The 10,809-nt window shown below is 48.0% G+C and overlaps 1 protein-coding gene across 1 annotated transcript in view; it reads right to left on the bottom strand.

Annotated features, from left to right (window-relative positions):
- Nucleotides 1–10,478, bottom strand: part of TFIP11 (tuftelin interacting protein 11) — a 643,289-nt gene extending 632,811 nt beyond the window's left edge. The window contains exon 1 of the mRNA XM_069623380.1: nt 10,354–10,478. The gene's annotated coding sequence lies outside the window, so the exon portion shown is untranslated. The remainder of the gene's footprint in view (nt 1–10,353) is intronic.
- Nucleotides 10,479–10,809: the final 331 nt, after the last annotated feature.

Genomic DNA, 10,809 nt, shown 5'->3' on the forward strand with positions numbered 1-10,809 from the left:
ATTGTAGGTCATCCAAATGCACCCACCAATGTCCCATCAATTCCTCTGTGCAGTCAGCGCCAGTGAGCCCATTTCCTGTGCGGCCTCCAAAGCATCTGCAGAGGTCTCTGGCTCCCTCAGCTTCGCCCTGTGCCAGGTGTTAAAGTCCTACGCTGTAACACACAATACCTTTAAATGTTTTGCCTTCACTGAATTTGTTCACCAAGCTTTTTCCATACTGGATCCTACCCCAAAGCCTCACTAAGGAGCTGTGTGTTGTGCCCCTTGAGATCTTAAGGCACCCAGGGTGTGGTGCCCCAAAGAAAACCCATGTTACCTTGAGCAGAGCAAGTAACTTTGATCATCTCTGATTTAGAGACACCAACATGATGCCAGCGATAATGAGTTGCAAGACATGTTCAATTGGGAACCGTAGCCCATCAAGGGACACACAGGGCAGAGTCATATTCAAGTCCCCCCCCACAAACCCCCTCAGCAGAGGGCACCATTCACTTTCCAGCTAGTGTTCAAAGAGCCACAGCTCCTTTCTCCAATCTGAATGCTACCGCCTTTACCCCTGGACCCACATTGATCAAGAGCCTTTCTGATTACCGGAAGAGGTTGAGATCCTGGACAGCGCTCCAATTCCAGTAGATCAAGATGGCCTATTCTTCCAGTGGTATGTGTGGGGGTCTCTGCACCATGCCTAGTGGACATAGAGATCAGCCCTGCAAATGGAGGTTTTTCCTGATGTGCTTATGTCCAAAGTGAAAGCTGTTGGTATATACACAATACTCCAATTATGCACCCTGTTGCAGAACCAATTGCCATCATGCATGCATTTCTTTTAAGCCCCACCACATAGTAAATTTGCTCGGCATAGATCCTTTATGTAAACTTAGGTGTACTAGAGATGGAGTGGTGTCCCCTTGGCTAATACTAAAGAAGTCCTTGGAGAGCTTTGCATCAGAATTGGGGCCATGCAGGTGACCTGTTAGAATTAAAGTAGACATTCAAAAAATTGTTCCATATTCCTCAATGCATAGTGAAACTGAATTAGGGATCACTCCCATCGAGTCACTCCTGAGTAAGGGGATTTTTGACCCTACTAGCAATCCGTGCAATACTCATATTGCTTGTGAAAAAACTGGAAGGTCCACTTACTGTTTTGTTCAAGATTTAAGAGCTGTAAAGGCAAGTAGTTGGTCCTTCTTTACCAGTGGTGGCAAGCCATGCCACTAACCTCTCTTGTATTCCTTTCAATGCCACCCCTTTAACTGTGGTGGATGTCTGTTCAGCTTTCCTCTCTGTCACTATACAGCAAGATAGTTCATATTTGTTTGCATCTTCGCATAATGAAGTCCAGTACACCTGGATGCGATTAACCCAGAGGTATACAGAGTCCCCCTACCCTCTTCTCACAGCAAGTAAAAGGGTATTTAGATGATAAGATTACCTGGAAAGTACGCACCGATTCAATATGTAGATGATCTACTGCTAGCATCACCTTCGTATGAAGCTTGTAAGCAGGATACAAAGATATTTATGACTGCCCTGGTCGATAAAAGGCACAAGGCGTCTAAGCAGAAATTACAATTGTGCAGAGAGGTCACTTTTTAGGACCAGATTATGAAAGGTCACCAGTTGATATCTCCCTCTCAGAAAGAGGCTGTTTTAAAAATTCCAAAACCTCAGACTGCCACACACCATAGCATTTTTTGGGTTGGGTTGTTACTGCTGACATTGGGTTTTAGGCTATGCCGAGATATTTAAGCTTCTTCAGCAGTACACCAGAGTTCATAATGTGGAGACCTTACAATGGACTCCGGAGGCAAAAGGAAGCCTTTGCGTAGATAAAGTTATGTTTAGCTGAAGCTCCTGCTATGGGACTCCCAGATTATTAAAAAAAAGGATTCACTCTGTATTGTCATTAGAAGGATGGTTTGCTTCATTGGTCATTACCTAGAAACGTGGCATTCATTACAGATCTATTGCTTATTATAGTAAAGAAGTGGACCCTGTGGCTGCTGTATTACTGCCTTGTTTGAGATTTATTGCTGCAGTGGCATCAGTGGTAGAGCAAAGTGAAAATATTGTGTTAGGATCTCTTTGGGGGTAGAATGCGGTCTCACCGTTACTGAAAACCAAGATGCAGCACGTGTCTGTTTCTAGAGCAAGCAAATATGAAATTCTCCCTTTGAACTCCTCAAATATGACCCTGACTAGGAGCTCTGTGTCGAATCTAGCAACACCACTCCACACTCCCAAGAAGAAGAAACATGAGAGTTTATTATTAGCACCCATGGCGGGGGAGCCAGCCAATCAGGAGGCATGGAATGCAGGCTGAAACTGCTAATCTAAGCCCATGTTCCAAGCCACCTGATGGCCAGTACCCCAACCCGCCATCTTCCCCCATTGACCGATCAGTAATTTGTCCTCACACCACCCAATCCCCACTTACCCGATTTTGTATTTATTTATTTATTTGCCTTTGTATAGCGCACTAGCAGCCCGGGGGCATCGAGGCGCTGTTAGAGGTTTTAATTCATATGTTGACGGGCGACCAAAGGTTTTTTGGTTACAAATACAGACTGCATGAAATACAGATATGGTCAGAGTTACATACAGATGATTAATACAATGACGTCATTTTACAGGGTGATCATTGAAATTTTCCTTTGACAAAAAGCTTGGTTTTGATAGCTTTGCGGAATGCTTGGTGGGATTCGATCATTCTTACTTAAGATTTGCCAGCGTCACAAAGTAATGAGTTACTTGAAAAAGCTGCCATGTGGTTGAGTTGGCCCCAAATGTTTTTGTAAGGAAATTCAGCATTGGGGTAGGGGTGAAAAGCACACTAAGCTATTCTAGCTATATACGATAGGATCTTCATAAAAATGAGTTTATACCCACACAATTTAAAATGGCAAGGACCACTTCCCAGTGAAACAGACCCCCTACTTATTTTTGCAAGGTACCTGGGTAGCGGGAAAAAATTGGCAATACATCAGTTGCTGGGGAGGTGCCGTTGCAAGTCTTACACATGAAACTTAAGTAATTGAAACTCTTGCGGCTGGCCGATCACTGGGAAGAAGGGCATCAAGAGACTACTATTCATCAACTTCAAAAAGGCAATAAACACCCAAAGAAAAACGAGCATTAAAAACAACTTTATTTTATAATACTCCTGAGCAACAGGTGTAGTTTATGTTGCAAAAGCCAAAGGCTGTGCTCAACACAAACCCTAGTGTCAACAGGTCTGAAGTAGCTGTGCAGTCACCACCCTTGGGATGGACAGGTTTACACTGCGCACCAGCAAACTCAAAGAAAAAAAAAATTCAACAGCCCATTCAGTGTTTTGGAACAAACATCTGGAGCTGCTATAGAAATTATTCAATTTGAACAAAAATGCTTTCCCACAACAAAATGTCCAATGTAACTGGGACAGCCTATGCTGCAACAGTAGGTGCTACCATTTCGTAGCACATGGTGACCGCACACTGCTGATGGCGGAGGTAATCCAGAAACATTTTAATTTTGCCAGTTTACAGAAGATGCCAAGGGGGTCCAGCCGAAGGTGGGTCGATGCCCACTGTTCAGCGCAGCCGCTCTATGTACAATAGCCAAACTGCCTTCGGTGCTCCGCCCTTATGCGCATTTGTCAGCTAGTCTGAAGCCGCGTCTGCTTCTCTCAGCTTCTTTTTTTTCTCTTCTTGCTGCGGTCAGTAACTGAGGTCTCTTGCTCTTCTGGACACTCTTCTTGGGCCATCTCTTCTCGGGCCTTCTCCTTTTTCTTCTTTTCCTTCCATCCGTTACGGGCAGTTATTCAGGAGATGCAGGTTAAGATAGTGGTCCAATGGCATCTCACCGCAGAAAAACTACATAAATGCTACCCAACTGCGTCAGCGCTCTGCTGGAGGGGATGTGGAAAATAGGATTGTGGAAGCATATCTGGTGGGAATGCCCAGTCATACAGCCTTATTGGGACATGATCTGTGCAGCAATGTAGTATTTTTGGGAGTCAGATGCCGGACAACATATGAATGGCCATCCTGGAAATTGGTGGGGTTCTGGAAAATCTACCCTCGAAAGCTCAAAGAAAGACATACGTCATCCTGATAGTGGCAGCAACGCTTGTGGTAGCACAGGAATGGAAACAAAAAGCTTCCCCACAGAACACGAGTGGGTTAGTAAAATCTAGAACTTTGTGGAACTGGAGTGGGTGACCTATTCGATTCAAAAGGGATCACCAAAGGTTTCTCTCAGACTGGGACATTGTCCTGCATCATCTGAAATGAGATTGCTGGGGCTGGTGTGAACTCGCCCCACTTGGGAGGGCGACTTCACAGGAAGCTGGGAGAAGATATGGCTGAGGTTTCTAGGGGAGTTAAGGACTATTGGGGGGGGGGTTCTCAAACGGTGCATGGGACCTTACAACAGCTGGCGAGAGAGCTGTCATTCACAGAAACTTTTAGACCAGGAGCCATCTACAGAGTTTATGGACTCGGGTGGGACAGGACGGGGTGCGTTGTTGGTTACATGTGTTCTTACTGTTGAAAATGCCAATAAAATATATATTTTTTTAAAGTGCATTGTTACTGTGCTGCCCTCAACCGCCAAAATCACCTGGCCCAGCACAAACACACCCACATTCTTTGACTCAACATTCACTCACTCATTGCATGAGAGGATCAGAAGTCCTGCATATATCCCCTGCACCTGTTCTAAATAGGCATAGGCAAATGTCTTTTCCCCCTGTGCTTTGAAAAGTGCACCTCTTTTGAAAATCGGGATTTACTTGAAAATGCCCAGAACCCCCTTCCCAGCCTCTGCCTAGCGCATTTGGTGGGAAAAGAGCATGTGCACAACAATGATGCACACATTTAAATGGCCTTTGTGCACGGTTCACCAGCTTTTTGTCGCAAATGAAGTGAACGAGCATCCCATCAGTTGCAACACACACGTTTTGAAAATCGTGGCACGACGGTTTATCCCTACTGATCACTTCTTTATGCTATACGTTCATTTCAGAAAGTGTGGTTCGAGGTGTCAAAGGGGAATTAGAAATAGGAAAGGACACACGAGAAGAAAAGGATGCATGGGGTTTTTACTGTTTCTGCAGTCATTTACCCCAGATTTGCTCATGAGCAGGTATTGTGTTAAATACCATTAGCTCCAGAGCAGATACTGTGACTGGAATAGTTACACCCAAAGTACTTACTGTGGATGACATCATTCAGGTATTCTGTTATATGTAAGGGATTGCTTTGACCGGTAATCTTTATTACTCCTAGTCCTACTCTTCCTCGTCACAGTACTTACCTCATGAGGCCCCTGCCTCAGACACAGGACCTTCTTCTATTTCTTTAAATTCCTATAACTCCTCCCCCACATCCACATCACTCAGTTTCATATTACCAAGCGGAGCATGGGACCTTCCCCGCAGGCAGGGTGAGGTGAGGAGGGTCGTCAGTACTGTGACGAGGAAGAGTAGGACTAGGAGTAATGAAGATTGCCAGTAAGTAATCAGAGCATTACCTCCACGTCCACTCTTCCTCGTCCCAGTACTTACCTCATGAGGTATACCAAAGCAGCAACAGGGAAAAGGTCCCAATGAGACACAGAGCCAAAAACAGTGCAGCAAAACACACCCACAATAACTCTTAATTCACATCCCCACAGACAAAACTCCAACCACGAAGGAACCAACCCCCGAGTGGGAGAAACTCAACCCATAGCGGTTGATGAAAATGCCTAGACCAGCCAAGGCGGCAGCCATACAAATCTCTTGCAGAGAAAACCCTCCTTGCATCGGCCCAGGAAGCCGCCAAACCCCTGGCGGACCGCCCTTGATTGTGCGCAGGCACAGGCCGGCCAGAAGCCACGTAGGCCCTGGAGATCACAACCCGGAACCACCATAAAATGGAAACTACAGATGCGTTACGCCCAGCCCCAGCCAGACCACAAGCAATCAGAAGACTATAGTGGAAAAAAAGCAAACCTAGCCAAATACTCCAACACGTCCCGCCGGACATATTGTTAAACCAAGCCACCTCTTCAGGCATTCTCAGATCACGAAAGAAGTCAGGAAGAACCAGTTCCTGAGAGGTGTGAAAACCGACATACAACTTAAGGTAGGAACTTCAGACCACACCTCAGTACCACCGAGTCTGGCAGCACCCTCAGGAAAGGAGGGTGAGATAAGAGAGCCCCAATCTCCCCAAGCCTACAGGCAGAAGCGAGGGCAATAAGAAAAGCAGATTTCAGTGTAAGATGTTTGATATCAATCTCGGAAATGGGCTCAAAGGAGGCCCTTGAAGGAACCGTAATACAAGAGGGAGATCCTAAGGGGGAAGCCCTTTATCAGCACAAGGACGGAAAGAAGAAAAACTTCCCCACCAACGCCTCCCCTTCCAAGTGACCATCAGAGTCCCCCAAAAGGAATAACATGGACGCCCACTGAGAGCGAAACCTTGAAAAAAAACTGCCAGGCCCCTGTCAAATCCCAACTGGAGGAATTGAAGGATAGCAGAGAGGCCAGAACGCAGGGGAGGGATCCCAGACCGCCCATACCAGTCTCGGAAATGGCCCCAATGCCTGCCAAACACCTTCAGAGTGGAGGGTCTAAGAGCATCCATTATGGACTCAACTACAGGATTTATCAACCTAGACTGAGCAATAGCCACATTGCCCATTGCATCCGGTGGACTTCCAACCGCAGATCCCCTTGAAGGGGACACGGCCACCTCGGAACCAGCCAAGGTTCCTAGGACTGAAGCTCCAACAGAAAGGGGAGCCAACTCCGGCGGGACCAGAACGGAGCCAACAACAACAGAGTCACCCTGGACACTCTGATGCGCCAAAACCACCTGGGGCAGAAGGGGAATAGGCGGAAAAGGCATAAAGGAAAACCCTAAGGCCACTGTACTGAGAGGGTGTACATCCCCCAATCCCCTCATCCTGAAACAGAGAGCAGAAGAGGGGAACTTCTGCTGAGGCCGGGGATGTAAACAGGTCTAGAACCGGGGACCCGAATCTGACACAGGTCACCACAAAGACCTGAGCCGACACGACCAGTTCCGCAGAGGAGTGATACCGGTGACTGAGAAGATCAGCTTGAACATTGTCCACCCCTCTGATACGTGAGGCCACCAGATGAGATTCCTCCCAGGTGCCTATCAGCGCTGCCAGAGCATTCAAGGAGCGGCCGGAACCCCTTTTGCAGTTGACATATGCCAAAGCCGTCGTATTGTTCGATCGGACCAAAAACCGCCAACCGTCCAGTAACTCCTCGAAGTACACCAGAGCTTGGATAATGGCACAACTCTTGCCAATTGGATGATCGCCGGCTCTCCCCAGATCTCACAACCCTTGAGCTGAGAGGATCCCCAATGTAGATCCCCCAAACCATTCTGCTGGCGTCAGTAGTAAGAGAGGCCACAGGAGGAAGGACCATGCACACCTCAGCCTGTAGACCTGAAACCCCCCGCCACCATAGCAGGGGATGCAGCGCTGGGGACACTGAAACCAAAACCACGAAAGCCGAGACGTCAGGAGCCAGTGGAAGAGAGTATAAGACACCAGGGGACGTAACTGAAGACGGACTCAAGGAACTGGAAAACACCCAAGACGCCACGTGCCCCGTAACTTCAGCAACAGGTGAGCCGAGACATACTGCCTTCTCAGAACCAAGCCCAGAACAGCCAGCAAGCGCCCCCCCCGCACAACATCCAGAGTACATTCCGCAAAGCCCCCACATTGAAGCGTTCCATCCAGACAAGCAGTGCAGGGCCTTTGACCCATAAGCAGGTGACACATCCTAGAAGGCATAGGGAACAGGAACACCCGCAAGTAGAAAACTTGACCCTGAACAGGGAGAGGAACGGGCAAGAAGGTAACCCACAACCACCATTCGGAGAGAACGGATCCCATGACCAACTACTTGGACCGTGAGCTGGGTACCAAAGTCCTAACCATGCAAACCTTGAAAGGAGGAGACAGGAACGGCAACTGATACCCCCCTCCGGAAAGAGCCCATTACCCAGGAAGCCGAACCCCACCAGTCCCATACACCTCCGAGAAGATAGCAACGAGGAGCCAGGGAAAACCGCCAGTCACTGCACTTGCACCAGAAGAAAATCACAGGATGTTGAAGCATGCCTGCACCACAATATAACAGCATGCTTGTCAGTACACAAACAGATCCGACTTATCAAAAGGAAGACACAGGACAGCCCAGAAGTCCAGCAGACTATGGCCCCCTCAGCCGACAGAGGAGCCACCAGGCTGGCGTCAAAAGGGCAGAGTACTGTCACAAAGCGGAGCAAAGCAATCCATCCCGGATAGCAGACATCAAAGGCAACCCCCCACCTCGGGTATGCCTACATTGGAAAAACCCACTAAGTGACATCCCCTTCCACCGGCACCAGGGGCTCTAAGAACCCCTCTAAGCACAGACATGTGCCACATTGTGCCATATCACTTCTCACAAGTCTGGGAGGAGGCGTGAAAGCAACACGTCGGCACCAGAGGACCTAGGCCCTAAAAGAAGAGACACTGGGAACCCTCTCCATGGCCATTACTTCCATGATGCATTTTCTATAATTCCATTCCGGACAAGAGAAAAGAAAATCCTCTCCTTTAACCTTCCCTTGTGCAGTTCAGAGGAAGAGGACAGGACAAGGAGTCTGCGTCCATAGCTAGCACAGACCCAAACACACCACTAACTCGCCACATGACTGAGAGGTGGCTTGAGCCCTGTATCCAAAAGCTGGTAGCCCCATGCTCTCAATCTTTCCAATGCGTCGGTCTAGGAAGGATGAAGGGCCAAGACAGCACCGCAGAGACTCAAACCCGAAGTGTAGACTATGCAAAGCCCGTACCCTTCCGGCCGCTTGCAGACGTGTCCAAATCTGCGCCGTTTTCACAGGCTGCACGCAAAGAATGCAGCCAACATCCAGTGCATCCTGGGCTGCGTGTGTGAGGAGCGGGTGGTATGTCACATGCCTGTTACAGAACAGAGCCCCCGCACTTTCAAAGACTCTCTGCCACTGTCACCCCACGACAAGAAGCAGAGAGGCCTCACAACAAAAAGGGAAGGCTAGCCCATACTGCCAAGTGCTTGCCATCATTTCCAATAAAGATGTACACACAAAGCACGAGGAAATGGCATGTTCAAGGAGTCAAGATGGCCAAAACAGGAGGAGAGGGGAAAAACATCAAGCCCAGTCCTCCCCTCTCCTTGCCTTCCCCCGGGCCGTGCTTACGCTGCGGTCCTGAGCCCAGCAAAGAACCGAGCGAGACAATCCCGCTCAACTGTGACCCCAAACCCAGCAGGTGGTCAAGGAGCAGCGCCGCACCTGAGGGAGCCAAGGGCACCGCCACACAGCCCCCCACTGCCCCCCCAGGGGGCCAGCAATCGGTGCTCCCCAGTGCCCCACACCGGGAAGAAAAAGGCCAACCTGCCAGAGGCAGGAAAAATTAAACTGAGTGACGTGGATGTGGGGGAGGAGTTATAGGAATTTAAAGAAATAGAAGAAGGTCCTGTGTCAGAGGCTTCATGAGGTAACTACTGGGACGAGGAAGAGTGAGCGTGGAGGTAATAGCAGGTACTGTATCAACATCATTAGTTCCAGGGCAGGTACTGTGTCTGTAATTTGCCCCAGTTCAGGTATTGTCAGACGTAGCTGATGAGCAGGTACGTACTGTAATGGAACTCATTAGCTCCAGAGCAGGTATTGTGCCTGCACTCATTCGCTCCTGCCAGAGGATGTGATGGGCCTGTCTGCTGATATTCATCGGGGTGTTGTTTCTGTGTCTGCAGCCATTAGACCTAGAACAGACACTGTGCCTGCACTTATTATCCACAGAAGGGTCATAGAGCCAGAGAAAGTACCGGATCTGAAGCCATTACCCCTGGGGAATCATTACTTTCAGAGTAGGCACTGGAACCGGAGATAGTACCCGTCTGCAATCATTAGCCGTCGCAGGTATAGTCACTTACAACAGACCACGTCTGTTTAGAAGCTAAAAGGCAGTTACTGTGTCTGCGAGCAATCCAAAAGTTGAACTATACTGTAAATGAGCTTCAGGGCAGCTCCTGTGTCTACGATACCAACTGGCTGCCCTGTGTAATTTCAAAACCAGATGTTTAGAAAGTCACGTACTTACATTTTTTTTATTTCAACATGTGATAAGTACAATGCAAAGAATAACAGCTTCAGCTGCAGCCGCTTCCTTCAACGTGTGTTTCCAGAGGTTGCTAAAGATCTCCTCTTATCAATACAACAACAAAGGGGCGAGAACGATCTAAATTAATTGATGCTAAAGAAATGCACATAAAATTCACTACAAAGCTGGATCGTATGTACTCACCTGCTAACTGGAGACTCACAGAAAAGGAGCTTTTGGTAAAGGAAGTCCTTATGTTGCTTTCATTATCAATTGAAATACACATTTAAAGTCCTTAAGAGACCCGGTTACATCGCGTTCGTTTAAAAGTTTGCCGAGACTTTCTCAAATGCCTTTAACGAGTGATGACGTTTTTCACGTTTTTATGAAATGTCGTTTAGTCGTCGTGACGTTTCAAGTAGGACGTCTACGTGTTTAGGAAGAGAAACACGGTGGACTGATGACTCCATAGCTTTTACGGAAAGCTATTTATTTTTTTGGCGTGTTTATAAGGCGCTTATAACATCTCGGAAGTGTTTGGAGGTGCCAGGTATATTTAGGTGCTGGTGGGTTTGTTTTTCCTATTTTGATTTTGGCTGCAGCAACAGCGTATCTTTGTGTGTCTTATTGGCTAGTAAGTATTATCCCCATCTCCCCGCA

The sequence above is a fragment of the Ambystoma mexicanum genome, chromosome 11 (assembly GCF_040938575.1).
Source record: "Ambystoma mexicanum isolate Mex_15411 chromosome 11, UKY_AmexF1_1, whole genome shotgun sequence".
Classification (NCBI taxonomy): Eukaryota; Metazoa; Chordata; class Amphibia; order Caudata; family Ambystomatidae; genus Ambystoma; species Ambystoma mexicanum.